Below are 21,399 nucleotides of genomic sequence, written 5' to 3' on the forward strand. Positions count from 1 at the left end.
AGGGATAACGTTCACTTATCTAGCGTGGGTTCACTTCCCCCAATTACTTGCAGGTAGGGCCTATGCTAATATGATAATGAATTGTTGGCATCATTATATTTCGCTAAAGCGGCGTGGCGAAGGTCAAACCAAAACAGCTCGGTTGATCGGCCAGACCATGAAAATAAATTAATCTGCTGTTTAATCTAATAATGAGGCACAGCATCAGGCTTCTCCTCTCATTAACATACGTGTAATTGCATTTGAGAAGGCGCACACACATGCACCAACACAGACACACATACACACACACACACCAACACACACATGCACCAAAACACCAACACACACATACACTAACACACACTAACGCACACGCACAAACACACGCACCAACACACACACACACACACACACATCAACACACACTAACACACACGCACAAACACACACCCACCCACACACCAGTACAGGCACCAACACACACGCACAAACATACACACACCAACACACACACACACACACACACACACACATCAACATTCACACAGATCAGTTCATTACAGGTGGAGAAGAGGAAATAGTAGTACTGAAACAGAAAACACAGAATTAGCTGATAGGTTCCATTCCGTGTGTGTGTTGCGTGTTATGGATATCTTTAACCATGAAGCCCTTCTCATTAGCATGGTAATAGTCAAACAGCAGGGTGTTGTATTAGGATTCATCTCATTAAGCTTTCAGGAGATTTAAAGTTAACTTTGAAAGTTACAAAAACACTCAGTCCTGTAGTTAAACTGTGTTTCGGGAAGTTGCATGCCTTCCTCATGCCTTCCTCAAAAAACACATCGGTGTATAACAGTTCATTTCTAAATATAAAAATGTGTTTTTACGGCCAAATTATTTCCCACGCATTCAGGTAATGTATTTACTTATTCAACATTAATTGAGCCAGGTGTTCTCCAAAAACAGCCTGCTTGACAATTTAAAAGAAAAACAACAACAACAAACATTGGAGAATATTATTTCCACACTGTAGCTTCATCAGCACACATAGACGTCTGCCATTTTGTGAAGTCTACTCTCCTCAGTAAGATGGATGACTCCCAGTGATATCACAGAACAGCCCATGAAGCCTACGAACTGCAGCTCGGGACAGTGTGCGACAAACGCCCTCACTGATTTATCAGTCACCAGACAGAGGAGAGAGGGAGGGGAAGGGTTAAGCATTTCAAAGTATTGGAGCTTTTTCAAAGAGAAAGTTGATTAAAACATTTGGAAGAATTAGGAGTTAGCGTTGTGCACCAGCTGTGTGACAACAAAATTATTGGAGTGCCTAGAAGCCTGGCTGTTTCTACACAAACATTTCCCCCATCAAAATAATTCATTTACACAGCGAAGCAATAAAACACACACTGTGCCTCTCTCTGTACTGTAGCGGTCCTGAAGACCAGAGGCTGATGCCCTGGTCTGTGTCTCTCTCTGTACTGTAGCGGTCCTGAAGGCCAGAGGCTGATGCCCTGGTCTGTGTCTCTCTCTGTACTGTAGCGGTCCTGAAGGCCAGAGGCTGATGCCCTGGTCTGTGTCTCTCTCTGTACTGTAGCGGTCCTGATGGCCAGAGGCTGATGCCCTGGTCAGTGTCTCTCTCTGTACTGTAGCGGTCCTGATGGCCAGAGGCTGATGCCCTGGTCTGTGTCTCTCTCTGTACTGTAGCGGTCCTGAAGGCCAGAGGCTGATGCCCTGGTCTGTTCCTCTATCTGTACTGTAGCGGTCCTGAAGGCCAGAGGCTGATGCCCTGGTCTGTTCCTCTATCTGTACTGTACACAGTGTCAACACTCCATGACTCTCCTCCTTATGAAGTTGACTTGAATCGCTCAGAGAGACAGGGAGAGACAGAGAGACGGAACAACATTAATAAAAAGAAAGGCGGAGAGGTTGAAGGAGTGGGACAGACGGCTGGATCTGGGTGTAGAGCTATGATAGGTTCGTCCATCTCCATCATTCACAGAGTTAATTGTTTTGTATCTTTCAAATGCCAACAGCTTGTTATGGATTGATGATCAATACGCAGGAAGAACATTGTCCCGCTCCCTTTCACTATATCAATATGGATTCATTACATATATCACCGAAAGATGTTCAGAGAGCGACATTGATGAAAAGGAGAGCATTTTGCTCTGCTAAGCAGAGTGTATCTGTTATTTGAAAGATGGGAGTGTATATAAAGTATATCAAACACTTCAAAGAATGAAGCAGAGAGACTGACAGAGATCCTCCGCATTATCATCAACAGCAGACTCCTACATTTCCTCAGTGAAAACAACGTCCTGAGCAAATGTCGAATTAGCGGTTTACCAAATTACCATACCATATAAGTGTGCTCGCATACTCTCTTAAAACGCTTTCGCTTGAAAAACGTGAAAAAAAAGCGCCAATAGTACTGTTTGTCCATTTTGAGACACCATAGCTAGTCTACACTTCCTCAAAAAATATTTAAAAAATATATCAATAAAAATATATGATAACTGAAGAAATCTGTCATAAATGTTGACTTCTATGCCGAGGAGATTTTAGTCGCGCAATTTTTTAGTCGCGCATCTAACTAAGATGTTTGGTGCAGTATTTCTCTCAATGAAAAAATTTGCATGAAAACAAGTCTCTCATTGAATGACAACAAACACTTACTGAAGAACCCCCACTGTTGACCAATCACCGACGAAGGGGCATAGACTTCGGCTACCAATTCCGGCTTGCCTCAAGAAGAAATGTGTGCCCGAACAACCGAAAAAAACCTTACAGAAGTTTAAATCGAACAAAAACGTCACAAAACGTCGTCATAATATATGCACGAATTCTTCCGAACTGTTTAGGCTGGGAAGCATTCAGACGCCTTAATTGACAAACAAACAAAACAAAACAAAAGCAAAATATTCTCATACTTTGTTGATATGTGAACTTTCATGCGCCTTAATAGCAAACTTGCATGCCATCAATAAATACGACTAAAATTGTTAAATTACGAGCCTTGTTGGTTAAGCCACAGAAAAAGTCTCCAACCTACCCACTAGCCATGATTGGCTGAGATAGTGAGTGGGCTGGACATGCCAAGAGAGGAGTTCGAATTGGTCTGCCGGATTGGTCTGTTTGAGCTGGTCAGTCTGTGTTGGTAATCCTGCCGAACGTGGATTTTTTAAAAATGTATCGTGTAGTGGAGCTGCATAACTAAGTGTTGCTCTCTACTCTCTGGAGGATCCAGTTTTGAAATCAGTGGAATTAGAGTATGATAGCTAAAGAAATAGAGAAAACACCTTATTACATCTTCAAGATTACATCTTCAAACTAAGGGCAACTGTGGCATGGCATCCATGACAGGGAGACGTGTCCATCATGCATGATGATGTATATAGGTAAGATAGTCTAGCATTTCTAATTTTGACAGAAAGTGGTTTCATTTCAAGCTAAAGTGTACCGTTAGCTAGCTAGCTAACGTTAGCTAACTGGCTCCCTAGCTGATGTTATTATTTGTATCTAACAGCTTTTTGCTTCGGTATTTAGAGCCTAAAGTTAGCTAGGTAACATTGAACCTGGATGGTTAGGTCCCAGCATATTCATGCAGGGTAGTAACGACATGATTTGGCACTCTGTTCATTGTTGTTTAACTAGCTAACGTTAACTGGCTGGCTCGTTAGCTAATGTTACGTGTGTGATCTTACACATTGTTTACCTAGCTAGGTTCATTGTTTACCTAGCTAGCTACATGTCCTAAGCTAAAGTGTACATCACGCGTTGAATATGGCCGGTGTCAGTAAACGTCTGCAAAGTAGCGTTATGAAAATGTTGCCAGCAGAGCTAGTTAGGCTGTTTTCATGTTATCCATGTTATTGAGAGATAAACAAATCATCCACCAGAGCGTCAAGTGTGCGCTCTGTACGATCCAAGCGCGAAACAAGATGGGTGGGGCTAACGATTAAGAGGGTGTGAACGATGCTGAATGGGTGTAGACAAAGAAGAGCTCTTCACTAGATACCAAAACATTCAAAGACCATTTTTATCAACAAGTTTATCAACTTTCAAAGCAGAAATACTTTCCCATTGTTCCTCAACAATGCAGTGTATGATATACCATTTTGTAGCTCCGAGTCTCTACTTTTATCCAATGTAAAAACTAATGAATGCAGAGCAGAATCAGGGCGATACCCGCTAATTATCAAAATCCAGAAAAGTGCTGTTAAATTCTACAACCACCTACAGAGATGAATCTGGAGAAGAGTCCCCTAAGCAAGCTGGTCCTGGGGCTCTGCTGACAAACACAAACAGACCCCACTGAGCGCCAGGACAGCAATACAATTAGACCCAACCAAATCATGAGAAAACAAAAAGATAATTTCTTGACACATTGGAATTTTTTTTTTTTAAAACAGAGCAAACCAGATTGCTATTTGGCCCAAAACAGAGAGTACACAGTGGCAGAATAACTGATCCAAAATTAAGGAAAGCTTTGACTATGTACAAAGAGGATGCCGCAGGCAGACCTGGCTCTCGAAAGAAGACGGGCTATGTGCCACTGCCCACAAAATGAGGTGGAAACTGAGCTGCACTTCCTAACCTAGCAGTCATTTCCACTCCTGCCAAATGTATGACAATATTAGAGACACATGTTTCCCTCAGATTACACAGACCCACAAAGAATTTGAAACCAAATCCAATTTTGATAAACTCCCACAGTGTGCCATCACAGCAGCAAGATGTGTGACCTGTTGCCACAAGACAAGGGAAACCACTAGAGCACAAACACCATTGTAAATACAACCCATATTTATCTGTTCATTTATTTTCCCTTTCATACTTCAACTATTTGCACATTGTTACAACACTGTATATAGCCAGTAATATAACATTTGAAATGTCTTTATTCTTTTCAAACTTTTGTGAGTGTAATGTTTACTGTTCACTTCTGATGGATTATTTCACACTTTTGTTTATTATCTATTCCACTTGCTTTGGCAATGTAAACATGCTTCCTATGCCAATATAAACCTTTTAATTGTTCCGTTGGATTGTTGACTCTCTGTTCAACTCTCGTACACACAAGTTTGGTAAAAAAAAGACGTTGAAAGAAGGGAACATTAGACCGATAGAGGGATAAACAGAGGATAGGAATTGAAAAAGTATCTCTCCACTGGGCCCTGAGTGAACTTCACAGAGACAGAAGAAAGAGAAGCCTGGTGGAAGAGGCACTGGACTGCAGACAAACAGAAGACTGGAGGAAGAGGCACTGGACTACAGACAAACAGACCCATTTTATCACTCTCTAGGTGCAAGACCAACTAACTACAGTGGCAAGAAAAAGTATGTGAACTCTTTGGAATTACCTTGATTTCTGCATATATTTGACATAAATTTGATCTGCTTAAAATACAATACACAAATTATTGTATTTTTATTGTCTATATTGAATACATCAATTAAACATTCACAGTGTAGGTTGGAAAAGGTATGTGAACCCCTAAACAAGAATGGTGCTCATGGGAGGACACCATGGAAGAAGCCACTGCTGTCAGACAACACAATTATTGTCTGACAGTGGAAGAAGCCACTATCAGACAACTTATTGTCTGACAGTGGAAGTACTGTACTCTGTACTGTAGCGGTCCTGAAGGCCAGAGGCTGATGCCCTGGTCTGTGTTTCTCTCTGTACTGTAGTGGTCCTGAAGACCAGAGGCTCTGCTGTCCAAAAAAGGGGCTCTGCTGTCCACTGCTGTCCAAAAAAAACAATTTCTGCATGTCTGAAGTTCACAAAGAGCACTTGGATGTTCCACAGCGCTACTGGCAAAATATTCTGTGGACAGATGAAACTAAAGTTGTGGTGTTTGGAAGGAACACAACACTATGTGTGGAGAAAAAAAAGCACAGCACACCAACATCAAAACCTCATCCCAACTGTACAGTATGGTGAAGGGAGCATCATGGTTTGGGGCTGCTTTGCTGCCTCAGGGCCTGGACAACTTGCTATCATCAACGGAAAAATATATTCCAAGATTATCAAGACATTTTACAGGAGAATGTAAGGCTATCTGTCCACCAGTTGGAGCTCCACAAAAGTTAGGTGACGCAACAGGACAACAACCAAAAGACAGAAGTAAATCAACAAAAGAATGGCTTGAACAGAAGAAAATACGCCTTCTGGAGTGGCCCAGTCAGTCCTGACCTCAATCCGATTGAGATGCTGTGGCATGACCTCAAGAGAGTGGTTCACACCAGACATCCCAAGAATATTGTGGAACTGTGAAACAGTTTTGTAATGAGGAATGGTCCAAAATTCCTCCTGACCGTTGTGCAGGTCTGATCCGCAACTACAGAGCACATTTGGTTGAGGTTATTGCTGCCAAAGGAGGGTCAATCAGTTATTAAATCCAAGGGTTCAATAAAGACATGACAACATATAATTGTTTGTGTGTTATTAGTTTAAGCAGACTGTTTGTCTATTGCTGTGACCTAGATGAAGATCAGATTACATTTCATGACCAATTTATGCAGAAATCCAGGTATTTCCAAAGGGTTCTGTCACGTCCTGACCAGTAATAGGGGTTATTTGTTATTATAGTTTGGTCAGGACGTGGCAGGGGGTGTTTGTTTCATGTGGTTTGGGCTATGTATTTAGGTAGAGGGGTGTTTGGTTTATGTGGTTCGGGGTTTGTTAGTCTATGTTCTATGTTATTGTATTTCTATATTCTGTCTAGTCTATTGTAGTTCTATGTTTAGTTAATTGGGGATGGACCTTCAATTGGAGGCAGCTGGTTATTGTTGCCTCTGATTGAAGGTCCTATAATTAGGAGTTTGTTTATCATGGGGTTTTGTGGGAGATTGTGCTGTATATAGCTTTGTGCCTTACTGACCTGTTAGTCGTTTTTGTATACGTGTTTGATTTGTGGTTTCCTTCTTCACCAAATAAAAAGAAGACGAGTATATTATTTTCCCGCTGTGTCTTGGTCTTTACCCTACGACACCCGTGACAGGTTCGCATACTTCTTCTTGCCACTCTATACAGTAAAAGCTAAGCTAGAGCAGTAATACAGTGGGTTCTTATCAGTGCAACGTGAGAGTGAGTGACTGAGTGCGTGCGTTTTGGGGTTTAAACAGGCAGAAAGATGTTTCACCCCTGGTTAAACGCCCGCTTCTCAGATAACATGGTGCTGACATTGCTAATACCACAAAATGACAATTTCTTTGTTGATTCAATAAAGCCCGGGATGTTTTCCATATAAAACAACAGGCTGCTTTGATGTTTATGAGAGCATTATGAGGGGAAAACATGAGGTTCTGGTATATTGTTCTGCAAAAGACAGCACACACATTCAATAACACACACAACAAACACATATTCACAAAGACACACATCACAGCTTAGCAACTGAGTTCATTTCACTTGAAAAGATGCAGAATCTCAGAGTATTGTGATGCACCCCGTGATAATTATTATTATTTATTTATTTCACCTTTATTTAACCAGGTAGGCTAGTTGAGAACCAGTTCTCATTTACAACTGCGACCTGGCCAAGATAAAGCAAAGCAGTTCGACACATACAACAACACAGAGTTACACATGGAGTAAACAAAACATACAGTCAATAATACAGTAGAAAAAGTCTATATACAGCATGTGTAAATGAGGTAGGATAAGAGAGGTAAAGGCAATAAATAGGCCATGGTGGCAAAGTAATTACAATATAGAAATTAAACACTGGAATGGTAGATGTGCAGAATATATATATGTATATATATGAATTTGCAAGTAGAGATAATAATCTTTATGTACATAATGAGAGATAAAATAATGCACATAATTTACACTTTCCCAGATGAGATTTGGACTGAGCATGGTAAACAGCCTTAGTGACACGTCACAGCTACATGGTCCATCTAAATGCTAAATGGGAGTCATTTGTCCAGCAGGAGAGCCAACAGACTGTTACCAGTTGGGTTGATGTTACTTTCAGATGAACACCTGGTTGTGTTCAGTAGGGTACACTGTAGCAAAACATTTTTCAATGGAAAATGAAACCTACTCCCTACTAGTCTTGGGCAGTATGTAGCCTCAAGCGTCGGGCCAGTAACCGAAGGTTGCTGGTTCAAATCTCGGAGCCGACTGGTTAAAAATATGTCACTGTGCCCTTGAGCAAGTGCTGGAAAAGGGTGACCCTGACTCCTTGCGGGTGTCTCAGGGGGAGTTGGGATATGCAAAAAACACATTTCCACTTCACACATGTAAAAGAAACAACCCCAAGTCTGTATTATGAGTCAGATGGTGGCCATGCAGGAACACTGGTTGTTACTATTCCCCCCCCCACACACACACACACACACACACACACACACACACACACACACACACACACGTGCACATCTGTCATGTTAAATCAGTGTGATGGTGATGTCTCTTAAACATCTCTCATGTTAAATCAGTGTGATGGTGATGTCTCTTAAACATCTGTCATGTTAAATCAGTGTGATGGTGATGTCTCTTAAACATCTCTCATGTTAAATCAGTGTGATGGTGATGTCTCTTAAACATCTCTCATGTTAAATCAGTGTGATGGTGATGTCTCTTAAACATCTCTCATGTTAAATCAGTGTGATGGTGATGTCTCTTAAACATCTCTCATGTTAAATCAGTGTGATGGTGATGTCTCTTAAACATCTGTCATGTTAAAACAGTGTGATGGTGATGTCTCTTAAACATCTGTCATGTTAAATCAGTGTGATGGTGATGTCTCTTAAACATCTCTCATGTTAAATCAGTGTGATGGTGATGTCTCTTAAACATCTCTCATGTTAAATCAGTGTGATGGTGATGTCTCTTAAACATCTCTCATGTTAAATCAGTGTGATGGTGATGTCTCTTAAACATCTCTCATGTTAAATCAGTGTGATGGTGATGTCTCTTAAACATCTGTCATGTTAAAACAGTGTGATGGTGATGTCTCTTAAACATCTCTCATGTGATGCAGTCCTGTCAAAGGGTGACCAACTCTAAAAATTGGGCTCCACATATGCAGGCTGTACTGTCTGCTTGTTTCTCTTCTCCCTGGCTCTCTATCCAAAAACAACATTGATTGGCCAGAGAGCCCCCTCACTTGCTTACCAGGTCTAAATAAGTAATGATTATACACTGAGTGTACAGAACATTACAAACACCTTCCGAATATCGAGTTGCCCACCCCCTTTGCCCTAAGAACAGTCTCAATTCGTCGGGGCATGGACTCTACAAGGTGTCGAATGCGTTTCACAGGGATGCTGGCCCAAATTGACTCCAATGCCAACAGTTGAGTCAAGTTGGCTGGATGTCCTTTGGGTGGTAGACCATTCTTCATACACACAGGAAACTGTTGAGTGTGAAAAACCCAGCAGTGTTGCAGTTTTTTACACACTCAAACCAGTGCGCCTGGCACCTACTATGATACCCCATTCAAAGGCACTTAAAGATTTTTGTCTTGGCCATTCACCCTCTGTACGGCACACATTCACAATCCATGTCTCAACTGTCTCAAGGCTTAGAAATGCTTATTTAACCTGTCTCCTCCCCTTCATCTCCTCTGACTGAAGTGGATGTAACAGATTACATCAATAAGGTATCATAGCTTTCACCTCGATTCACCTGGTCAGTCTGTCATGGAAATACTAGGTGTCCATTCTTTAGGCCCCAGTCTTAGTCTCCCTTTCCATACTTTCTCCTCATATTTCTCACCTCCTCCCCATTGTCTGTGTGCTATCTTAGCCCTTCACCCTCGTACCCTTATACAGGTTTAAAATGGCAGATTTTGGCACTAATAAGTGCCTAAATTGTAACGCAGTGGCTGTACAGTAAGGTGCTATACATGACGTCACAGCTCTGACTCTGCGCTTCACAGCTCTGTATGGGTTTTGACTGACAGGCGTTCTGAAATTGAGCATCGCGTGCGAGAAGTTGCCCCCATCCCTCCCGTTAATTGGGCAACTTTTGCAAATGTTGGGTTGTCTAAGTGAGGGAAATGCTGTAAATTAAGAAGACTATATGTATTTTGAAAGATGAGACGTTGAGGATTATAATAAATATCGCTTTGATGTCATACAAGCATGCCAAACACCACCCGTGAGTCCAAATGTGCACTTCCCTTTTTCAAATCATATAGTGTCAACGTTTATGATCACTTTGTTAGATGTACAGTTACCAGATGATGGTGTCATACCCTGGGTTGTTCTGAACAGAATGAGCCTGTTAGATGTACAGTTACCAGATGACGGTGTCATAGCCTGGGTTGTTCTGAACAGAATGAGCCTGTTAGATCTACAGTTACCAGATGACATGGTGTCATACCCTGGGTTGCTCTGAACAGAATTAGCCTGCTTGTTTATTGTGAAGAAAATCTGCTGCAGAACAGGCACCAGAATGCACTCATGACTCCTTTCTATGCTCTGAACTGCCTTCTGAAGGCCTAACACTGTAAGATTGTATTTTATAACTTAGCTAGCTAGACATGTTGGCAATAGAATAAGCTCTCAAATCATGCCTACCTGACCCAGATTGAGATTTATAATGGACAGGGTTGTGTTCCAAATGAAACAACTACATGTGTGCTTGCTCTATTTCCTCAACGACACAGCATGGAGAGCTCAAAAAAGTACCTTTTAGTTGAAGACTCTTCTTTGAGTGATAAAAGTGCATTGAAATTGCCAAGGAACAGCGCACACTTTGGACAGGTGTGAGACCACTTGGAGACGCCAGTTAGACCTCTCACTCAAACCCTGGTAATCTGTTGTCTTATGTTGCACCTACTCCACATTTTCTAGGAATAGTCTTATCATGTTAAAAACGTCCCAAGATGGCGTAGTAGTTCAGACGTCCTTTGTCTTCCTCTTGTCGTGTCCCGTGTATATATATATATATATTTACATATTTTCTTCGCATATCTTTTTACATATTTTTTTTTTCTTTCTAAAAACTCAACCCCAAAACACTCTCCTGCAACCCGCCTCACCAATTTAAAAAATAAAAGTATTATTTACCTAAAATCTGAAATCCACAACAGAAGCTAGCCAAAGGTTAGCCTGGCTAACGTTGGAGTTCAGCTAGCCACGGTTAGCGGTCCTCAGCTATCCATTAGCTCGAAAAGCTATCGCCAATTTTTGTACAGCGCGACTCAGACCAGAGCTTACCGGACCTATTCTCTCTCCATATCCCTGGATTTCTACCGCAGGCTCTGGACGTTTACACCTGGATCTTGCAGCTAGCTAGCTGCTACCTGAGTGACTATTGGCAACTTTGGTCCCGGAGTTAACATAATTATTCGGGTGCTAGCCAGCTGAAGAGTTTCATCAGCCACTCCTGGGCTATTCCGGAGCTAGCCAGCTGAAGAGTTCCATCAGCCTCTCCTGGGCTACAATCACCTATCCGGACCCGTTTTACTGCCGATGCGGAGCCCCATCGGGCCTTCACGACTGGACCACCGGCGTTGCCTGCCCGAGGGAGTTATCCAACTGGCCCATCTGCGGCCCGCTAATCGTTAGCTGTCTTATCGGCTGCTATCTGAATAGGTCTATCGGACAATTTTCTTGGGCCACTGTAACTAACTATTTAGCCAATTGGACTGGTCCCCCCTACCACACGAAACCCCACTAATCTACAGACGGAATCGCACGAGGTGGCTAAAACAGACCTCCACCATCTTCTACCAGCTTGCTACCTATGGCTCGGCTTGCTATCTAACTCTCACTGGACCCTTTGATCACTCGGCTAAGCATGCCTCTCCTTAATGTCAATATGCCTTGTCCATTGCAGTTCTGGTTAGTGTTTATTGGCTTATTTCACTGTAGAGCCTCTAGCCCTGCTCATTACACCTTATCCAACCTCTCAGTTCCTCCACCCACACATGCTATGACATCTTCTGGTTTAAATGATGTTTCTAGAGACAATATCTCTCTCATCATCACTAAATGCCTAGGTTTACCTCCACTGTACTCACATCCTACCATACCTTTGTCTGTACATTATACCATGAAGCTATTTTATCGCCCCCAGAAACCTGCTCCTTTTTCTCTCTATTCCGGATGTCACAGACGACCAATTCTTATAGCTTTTAGCCGTACCCTTATCCTCATACTTCTCTGCTCCCCTGGTGATGTAGAGGTGAATCCAGGCCCTGCAGTGCCTAGCTCCACTCCTACTCCCCAGTCGCTCTCTTTTGATGACTTCTCTACCCGTAATAGCCTTGGTTTCATGCATGTTAACATTAGAAGCCTCCTCCCTAAGTTTGTTTTATTCACTGCTTTAGCACACTCTGCCAACCCGGATGTCCTAGCCGTGTCTGAATCCTGGCTTAGGAAGTCCACCAAAAACTCTGAAATCTTCATCCCTAACTACAACGTTTTCAGACAAGATAGAACGGCCAAAGGGGGCGGTGTTGCAATCTACTGCAGAGATAGCCTGCAGAGTTCTGTCCTACTATCCAGGTCTGTACCCAAACAATTTGAACTTCTACTTTTAAAAATCCATATATCTAAAAACAAGTCTCTCACCGTTGCCGCCTGCTATAGACCACCCTCGGCCCCCAGCTGTGCTCTGGACACCATATGTGAACTGATTGCCCCCCATCTATCTTCAGAGCTCGTGCTACTAGGTGACCTAAACTGGGACATGCTTAACACCCCAGCCATCTTACAATCCAAGCTTGACGCCCTCAATCTCACACAAATTATTAATGAACCCACCAGGTACCACCCCAAAGCTGTAAACACTGGCACCCTCATAGATATCATCCTAACCAATTTGCCCTCTAAATACACCTCTGCTGTTTTCAACCAAGATCTCAGCGATCACTGCCTCATTGCCTGCATCCGTAATGGGTCCGCAGTCAAACGACCTCCACTCATCACTGTCAAACGCTCCCTGAAACATTTCAGCGAGCAAGCCTTTCTAATCGACCTGGCCCTGGTATCCTGGAAGGATATTGACCTCATCCCGTCAGTAGAGGATGTCTGGTTATTTTTTTTAAATGCATTCCTCACCATCTTAAATAAGCATGCCCCATTCAAGAAATGTAGAACCAGGAACAGATATAGCCCTTGGTTCTCCCCAGACCTGACTGCCCTTAACCAACACAAAAACATCCTATGGCGTTCTGCATTAGCATCAAACAGCCCCCGTGATATGCAACTTTTCAGGGAAGTTAAAAACCAATATACACAGGCAGTTATAAAAGCTAAGGCTAGCTTATTCAAGCAGAAATTTGCTTCCTGCAACACAAATTCAAAAAAGTTCTGGGACATTGTAAAGTCCATGGAGAATAAGAACACCTCCTCCCAACTGCCCACTGCACTGAGGATAGGAAACTCTGTCACCACCGATAAACCCACTATAATTGAGAATTTCAATAAGCATTTTTTCTACGGCTGGCCATGCTTTCCACCTGGCTACCCCTATTGCAGTCAACAGCACTGCAACCCTCACAGCTACTCGCCCAAGCCTTCCCCATTTCTCCTTCTCCATTCATCTGATGTTCTGAAAGAGCTGCAAAATCTGGACCCCTACAAATCAGCCGGACTAGACAATCTGGACCCTTTCTTTCTAAAATTATCTGCCAAAATTATTGCAACCCCTATTACTAGCCTTTCGTGTCGTCTGAGATTCCCATAGATTGGAAAGCAGCTGCTGTTATCCCCCTCTTCAAAGGAGGGGACACTCTTGACCCAAATTGCTATAGACCTATATCCATCCTACCCTGCCTTTCTAAGGTCTTCGAAAGCCAACTCAACAAACAGATTACCGACCATTTCGAATCCCACCGCAACTTCTCCGCTATGCGATCTGGTTTCAGAGCTGGTCATGGGTGCACCTCAGCCACGCTCAAGGTCCTAAACGATATCGTAACCGCCATCGATAAGAAACAATACCGTGCTGCCGTTTTCATTGACCTGGCCAAAGCTTTCGACTCTGTCAATCACCACATCCTCATCGGCAGACTCAATAGCCTTGGTTTCTCTAATGATTGCATCGCCTGGTTCACCAACTACTTCTCTGATAGAGTTTATTGTGTCAAATCGGAGGGCCTGTTGTCCAGACCTCTGGCAGTCTCTATGGGGGTGCCACAGGATTCAATTCTTGGGCCAACTCCTTTCTCTGTATACATCAATGATGTCGCTCTTGCTGCTGGTGAGTCTCTGATCCACCTCTACGCAGACGACACCATTCTGTATACTTCTGGCCCTTCTTTGGACACTGTGTTAACCTGTTAGGGCTAGGGGGCAGCATTTGCACGTCTGGATAAAAAAAATGTACCCGATTTAATCTGGTTACTAATCCTACCCAGTAACTAGAATATGCATATACTTATTATATATGGATAGAAAACACTCTAAAGTTTCTAAAACTGTTTGAATGGTGTCTGTGAGTATAACAGAACTCATTTGGCAGGCAAAACCCTGAGACATTTTCTGACAGGAAGTGGATACCTGATGTGTTGTATTACCTTTAAACCTATCCCATTGAAAAACACAGGGGCTGAGGAATATTTTGGCACTTCCTATTGCTTCCACTAGATGTCACCAGCCTTTACAAAGTGTTTTGAGTCTTCTGGAGGGAGATCTGACCGAACAAGAGCCATGGAACGATGATGTCCCATTAGACACCTGGCGCGCGAGTTCATGTTGGGTACCCTCGTTCCAATACGTTATAAAAGAGTATGCATTCGTCCACCTTGAATATTATTCATGTTCTGGTTAAAAAAGGCCCTAATGATTTATGCTATACAACGTTTGACATGTTTGAACGAACGGAAATATATTTTTTCCCCTCGTTCATGACGAGAAGTCCGGCTGGCTTAGATCATGTGCTAACAAGACGGAGATTTTTGGACATAAATGATGAGCTTTTTTGAACAAAACTACATTCGTTATGGACCTGTGATACCTGGAAGTGACATCTGATGAAGAGAATCAAAGGTAATGGATTATTTACATAGTATTTTCGATTTTAGATCTCCCCAACATGACGTCTAGTCTGTATCGCAACGCGTATTTTTCTGGGCGCAGTGCTCAGATTATTGCAAAGTGTGATTTCCCAGTAAGGTTATTTTTAAATCTGGCAAGTTGATTGCGTTCAAGAGATGTAAATCTATAATTCTTTAAATGACAATATAATATTTTACCAATGTTTTCTAATTTTAATTATTTAATTTGTGACGCTGACTTGACTGCCGGTTATTGGAGGGAAACGATTTCCTCAACATCAATGCCATAGTAAAACGCTGTTTTTGGATATAAATATGAACTTGATAGAACTAAAAATGCATGCATTGTCTAACATAATGTCCTAGGAGTGTCATCTGATGGAGATTGTAAAAGGTTAGTGCATCATTTTAGCTGGTTTTATGGTTTTGGTGACCCTGTCTTTGACTTGACAAAACATTACACACAACTCTTGTAAATGTACTGTCCTAACATACTCTAAATTTATGCTTTCGCCGTAAAACCTTTTTGAAATCGTAAAACGTGGTTAGATTAAGGAGATGTTTATCTTTCAAAGGGTGTAAAATAGTTGTATGTTTGAAAAATTTGAATTTTGACATTTATTTGGATTCAAATTTGCCGCTCTTGAAATGCACCTGCTGTTGATGGAGTGCACCACGGGTGGCACGCTAGCGTCCCACCTAGCCCATAGAGGTTAACAACCCTCCAGACGAGCTTCAATGCCATACAACTCTCCTTCCATGGCCGCCAACTGCTCCTAAATACAAGTAAAACTAAATGCATGCTCTTCAACCGATCGCTGCCTGCACCTGCCCGCCTGTCCTGCATCACTACTCTGGACGGTTCTGACTTAGAATATGTGGACAACTACAAATACCTAGGTGTCTGGTTAGACTGTAAACTCTCCTTCCAGACTCACATCAAACATCTCCAATCCAAAGTTAAATCAAGAATTGGCTTCCTATTTCGCAACAAAGCATCCTTCACTCATGCTGCCAAACATACCCTCGTAAAACTGACCATCCTACCGATCCTCGACTTCGGGGATGTCATTTACAAAATAGCCTCCAATACCCTTCTCAACAAACTGGATGCAGTCTATCACAGTGCCATCCATATTGTCACCAAAGCCCCATATACTACCCACCACTGCGACCTGTACGCTCTCGTTGGCTGGCCTTCGCTTCATAATCGTCGCCAAACCCACTGGCTCCAGGTCATCTACTAGACCCTGCTAGGTAAAGTCCCCCCTTATCTCCGCTCACTGGTCACCATAGCAGCACCCACCTGTAGCACGCGCTCCAGCAGGTATATCTCTCTGGTCACCCCCAAAGCCAATTCCTCCTTTGGCCGTCTCTCTTTCCAGTTCTCTGCTGCCAATGACTGGAACGAACTACAAAAATCTCTGAAACTGGAAACACTTATCTCCCTCACTAGCTTTAAGCACCAGCTGTCAGAGCAGCTCACAGATCACTGCACCTGTACATAGCCCATCTATAATTTAGCCCAAACAACTACCACTTCCCCTACTGTATTTATTTATTTTATTTATTTTATTTTGCTCCTTTGCACCCCATTATCTCTATTTCTACTTTGCACTTTCTTCTATTACATATCTACCATTCCAGTGTTTTACTTGCTATATTGTATTTACTTTGCCACCATGGACTTTGTTGCCTTTACCTCCCTTATCTCACCTCATTTGCTCACATTGTATATAGACTTATTTTTCTACTGTATAATTGACTGTATATTTGTTTTACTCCATGTGTAACTCTGTGTTGTTGTATGTTGTCGAACTGCTTTGCTTTATCTTGGCCAGGTCGCAATTGTAAATGAGAACTTGTTCTCAACTTGCCTACCTGGTTAAATAAAGGTGAAATAAAAATAAAAAAATAAAAAAATGTTACTGACTGTACCTAGAGTACGTTCAGATTTCGTTATCAACAAATGGCAAAAAAGTACAGTAAATCTAAAATGCACATAAAATCAATAGTGTAATGTTTGGATTCACTCGTGTCAGGTGAACTATTGTGTCCTGAACTTTGGTCTAATAATTGTACATTTACATTACATTTACATTACATTTAAGTCATTTAGCAGACGCTCTTATCCAGAGCGACTTACAAATTGGTGCATTCACCTTATGATATCCAGTGGAACAACCACTTTACAATAGTGCATCTAAATCTTTTAGGGGGGGGGGGGGGGGGGGGGTAGAAGGATTACTTTATGCTATCCTAGGTATTCCTTGAAGAGGTGGGGTTTCAGGTGTCTCCGGAAGGTGGTGATTGACTCCGCTGTCCTGGCGTCGTGAGGGAGCTTGTTCCACCATTGGGGTGCCAGAGCAGCGAACAGTTTTGACTGGGCTGAGCGGGAACTGTGCTTCCTCAGAGGTAGGGAGGCGAGCAGGCCAGAGGTGGATGAACGCAGTGCCCTTGTTTGGGTGTAGGGCCTGATCAGAGCCTGAAGGTACGGAGGTGCCGTTCCCCTCACAGCTCCGTAGGCAAGCACCATGGTCTTGTAGCGGATGCGAGCTTCAACTGGAAGCCAGTGGAGAGAGCGGAGGAGCGGGGTGACGTGAGAGAACTTGGGAAGGTTGAACACCAGACGGGCTGCGGCGTTCTGGATGAGTTGTAGGGGTTTAATGGCACAGGCTGTGAGCCCAGCCAACCATAATAATTCACCTGTTCCCTTTCAATTCCTGCCATGGTTATATTTCTACTGTAAGAAACATTTCAATTGAGCTATATAGGCCAATTCCCACAAGTGTAAAGGGTTAAAGGTTATCAGGGTGAGGAAGATGGAATAACTAGGAGAGCCTGAGAGAGAGGAGGAGGAAGAGGGACCAGGGGCATCAGTCTCTGCTTTGCTCAGCTAACATAACATCCATTACTCCTGCTCAGAGTGCAGTTAGACATCCTTTTCCGCCTCAACAAAGACCTCAAATAAAGCCTTAGGTAAAGCTGTGTTCATATATTTGCATCTTCTATTTAAAACCGATGCAGAACTATCCAGGAAGTAAAGAAATGGTTTGTATAGGGTTTGTATAGAGTTTGCATAGTAAGGACACAGACAGAACAGAAAACCCAGACACATCACAGGGACTATGAAGCTGAAGCATCCGTTTAGAACGTTTTCTCACCAGCAAATACGGTAGAGACGCAGGTAGTGAAAGAGGATAGAACTTGGTGAAATCGGGCTGACACTCTGCCAATTTTCCTCATCTATGAAACAATATATTTTTCTGTTCCCAAAACTCAAATCTGTTATGAGCACAGTGCACTAAGTTTTATAGACTTCACACTTTGCCAAAATTGTGTTATTTAGAAGGAGTGCAAGGTTGAATTGAGTTTGTGCACACGCGCTCTTCACAGAGGAGATGTTCCCTAACGGAAATATGCAAATACATGCTACAACGCGCCAATAAGATCTCACTAGCTCGTGCTTGGCTTTTCCCACCTCGCTGCTTTTTCTGCCCACTATGCTTCATTTGCTCCCACTGTAAATTACACAAATGAACTATCTTGGGTTAGATATAAATATCTTTGGTAAAGATTTGTATCATAAGGGTTTGTATAGGGTTTGTATAGTAAGGATTTGAATAGGGTTTGTATCGTAAAAGTTTGTATAGTAAAGCTCCCACACATTAAATCCCATACAGCTCATAGCCATCCCTTTCTAAGCAACCATCAGAATGGAAGTCTGGAGTTGGCCAGTGATACGTCAAATTCCATTCTAAATTATTCCTTTTTTCTGTGCTCCATATGGGGAATGAGAGAGACAAAGACAGGGAGATGGAGGGAACGTGTGTTAGAGAGTGAGGTGTTTGTTTTCAGATCCGTGCATATGAGGACAAGGGGTCAAGAAGAGGAGGTCACTTTTAGACTATTGAGATGCACCCCAAGTCTTTTTCTGTATTTTTCTACTGAAAAGTACTTTGCACCCAGGAGGGATGTGATATATTGAACAGCTGGCATGAGAAGCAGCTTGGCCTGAAAGCAAAACCTCACTCTGCCAACAAACTATTCGGAAAAATCTTTTCAGCCTGAGTGGCAACAGAAACAAAACCAACATACTGACATGACTCCTAAATCACTGACGTCTGGACGAAGGCAAACAAATCATGGACAGGCCATTTTCAAACTGTCCATCAGAGCCGTGTGTTTGTTTGTTTGTTTGTTTGTTTGTTTGTTTGTTTGTTTGTTTGTTTGTTTGTGTGTGTGTGTGTGTGTGTGTGTGTGTGTGTGTGTGTGTGTGTGTGTGTGTGTGTGTGTGTGTGTGTGTGTGTGTGTGTGTGTGTGTGCTCATAACAGGTGAGTGGGAAGAGAGACAGAGCGAGGAGAACCCTACACCATCAAAGTGTAAAAGGGCAGGAGGAAACAGTCTTGTACGAACTCTACCATCCATCAAAGCATTTTGTACAAACTCTACCGTCCATCAAAGCGTTTTGTACGAACTCTACCATCGATCAAAGCGTTTTGTACGAATTCTACCGTCCATCAAAGCATTTTGTAAGAACTCTACCGTCCATCAAAGCGTTTTGTACGAACTCTACCGGCCATCAAAGCGTTTTGTACGAACACTACCGTCCATCAAAGCGTTTTGTACGAACGAACTCTACTGTCCATCAAAGTATTTTGTATGAACACTACCGTCCATCAAAGCGTTTTGTACGAACACTACCGTCTGTCATGACGTTGGCCTCTTTGAGTACAGGGAGGACAGTTGACCCCTCCCCCCTTGCACCATCCCCCAACCTACCTCCCCCCACCCAGGCCCTGTGTGAAAGGGTTGTAAAACTCTAAGAGGAGAATCTCTTGCCACATGTCCCATAGAGAGACACAGGAAATTCTTCCAACTGACAGAATTGGGGAACCGAATGACATTTAGGTTCTGGAGAAGGTATGAAAGATTGGTGAAGAATCCAGCTACGAACTGGTCCGCTTGGTACAATTTTGTGATACTCAGAAGAGACAATATAGCCATATTACCATAAAACTGTTTATATAATAGCCTCAGCGATGAGACTTGCATCCACATGGTTGTATAGAATGTATTAATAAGGATAAAGCTATTTGTAATACATTGAGATGCTATGTACTGATGTTAATGTGATAGAATTGTATTTCTGTACCAAGCTTAACTCAGTCATCGGCACGCCCCCAGGGACACAGACAGGACCAGGCGTCATGTGACATGTTCACTATAAAACTATACCCTGATCTACTTTCTTCAGACCAGGCCTCCACTCCATTGCGAGTTGGCCAATAGGTTTGACCATCCAAGTACTCTACTGAAAGTGAACCATACCACGTGGTTAACTTTTAGACTATTGATACCGACAGAATAAGAACAAGTCTTTGATATTAATTAATAGTCTGCAGCTAGAAATTATATAATTGAACGCGAAGACCAACGAAACATCCATTCTATAACGACATTAATGAATGTCGCTTTGAAAGATCCATTCTAACCGAGAGAGAGAGAGAGAGAGAGAGAGAGAGAGAGAGAGAGAGAGAGAGAGAGAGAGAGAGAGAACTCTCCAACAGAACGACTCTTCAACAAGGATCCCGACGACACACTGAGTGTAAATATATATTGATTGCAATTGTTCCCAAATGAGTGAGCGTTCATGTGCAATTGATTAGCATGTCAATTGTTAATATTAATGAACTCTGTGTACCTCCTCAGCTGAACATTTTATGACCCATTGTTCTACAAGACACCAGCCATGACTGTTTTAGACCACTAGGGCACATTACTCTACCAATTCTTTGTGACGATAATTACTGTTTGTATACTTTCTGTGAATTACTTAGTTTAGTAAATAAATGATTTTAAGACAATTGATGTATGGATGACTCTTAGTAAAGACTGGGTTCGTGCAGATACAGCAATTTACGACGTTTGGAATTTTTTTATTTTATTTATTTCACCTTTATTTAACCAGGTAGGCAAGTTGAGAACAAGTTCTCATTTACAATTGCGACCTGGCCAAGATAAAGCAAAGCAGTTCGACAACATACAAAAACACAGAGTTACACATGGAGTAAAACAACATACAATCAATGATGCAGTAGAAAAAAAATAAAAATAAAAATAAGATTATATACAATGTGAGCAAATGATGTGAGATAAGGGAGGTAAAGGCAAAAAAATGCCATGGTGGCAAAGTAAATAAAGTATAGCAAGAAAAACACTGGAATGGTAGATTTGTAGTTTGAAGAAAGTTCAGAGATAAAATATAAATAATATGGTGCAAAGGAGCAAAATAAATAAAATAAATAAATACAGTAGGGGAAGAGGTAGTAGTTTGGGCTAAATTATAGATGGGCTATGTACAGGTGCAGTGATCTGTGAGCTGCTCTGACAACTGGTGCTTAAAGCTAGTGAGGGAGATAAGTGTTTCCAGTTTCAGAG

At 42.2% G+C, this 21,399-nt stretch overlaps 1 pseudogene; it reads right to left on the reverse strand.

The window, feature by feature from the left end:
• The window catches only part of LOC123729168 (uncharacterized), a 792,531-nt pseudogene that overhangs the window by 457,351 nt on the left and 313,781 nt on the right, over positions 1–21,399 (reverse strand).

The sequence above is a fragment of the Salmo salar genome, chromosome 20 (genome assembly GCF_965601325.2).
Source record: "Salmo salar chromosome 20, fSalSal1, whole genome shotgun sequence".
NCBI classification, from domain to species: domain Eukaryota; kingdom Metazoa; phylum Chordata; class Actinopteri; order Salmoniformes; family Salmonidae; genus Salmo; species Salmo salar.